The sequence below is a fragment of the Lathyrus oleraceus genome, chromosome 2 (genome assembly GCF_024323335.1).
Source record: "Lathyrus oleraceus cultivar Zhongwan6 chromosome 2, CAAS_Psat_ZW6_1.0, whole genome shotgun sequence".
In the NCBI taxonomy this organism is placed as follows: domain Eukaryota; kingdom Viridiplantae; phylum Streptophyta; class Magnoliopsida; order Fabales; family Fabaceae; genus Lathyrus; species Lathyrus oleraceus.
This window is the reverse complement of record NC_066580.1, coordinates 299869367-299870102: the sequence shown is the minus strand read 5'-3', so window position 1 is coordinate 299870102 and position 736 is coordinate 299869367. Positions and strand designations below refer to the sequence as shown.

At 42.5% G+C, this 736-nt stretch overlaps 1 non-coding gene across 1 annotated transcript; it reads right to left on the bottom strand.

Moving 5' to 3' along the window:
• Positions 1-397: 397 nt before the first annotated feature.
• LOC127124861 (small nucleolar RNA R71) lies at positions 398-504 on the bottom strand. The gene has a single exon (XR_007804339.1). It is a non-coding gene; the product is annotated as a small nucleolar RNA R71 (small nucleolar RNA).
• Positions 505-736: the final 232 nt, after the last annotated feature.

The following is a 736-nucleotide window of genomic DNA, read 5'->3' as shown; positions in this document are numbered from 1 at the left end:
TGTTCAACCAGAGACGGCCGAACAAGTGCAAAACCATCCTCTTAAGTATTATGCAATCCTTTCATAGGACGAACCTCATAACAACATCGCTGCCCCTGCGATTGAAGCCAATAATTTCGAACTAAAATCCTCATTGTTGTCAGCCGTACAGCAAAACCAGTTTTCAGGTAGTCCCACGGAGGACCCGAACCTACACTTGTCAGTATTTTTGCAATACGCAGACACGGTGAAAGCGAATGGTATCAGCTCAGAAGATATAAGACTCTGTCTTTTCCCATTTTCATTAAGAGATAGAGCCAGAGCTTGGCTTTAGTCTCTACCATCCAACTTTGTCACTACGTGGAACGAGTTGAAGAAAGTCTTCTTAGCCCGATATTTCCCACCTAGCAAGACGGCTATGCTAAGAGCTTAAATAAATGGGTTTAAACAAAAGGATAATGAATCACTTTTTGAAGCTTGAGAGAGATACAAAGACATGATGAGGCTATGTCCACATCACGGTCTAGAAGAATGGCTGATAATCCACACCTTTTATAACGGTCTCTTGTACAATACAAGATTGACAATAGACGTCGTTGCAGGTGGTGCATTGATGGATAAACCATACGAAGAGGCATATCAACTCATTGAAAGCATGGCCCAAAATCATTAACAATGGGGAAGCGAAAGAACCTCTGTAGAGAAACCTCAACCGAAGGGCGACATGTACGAATTGAGCAGTCTTGACCATGTCAAC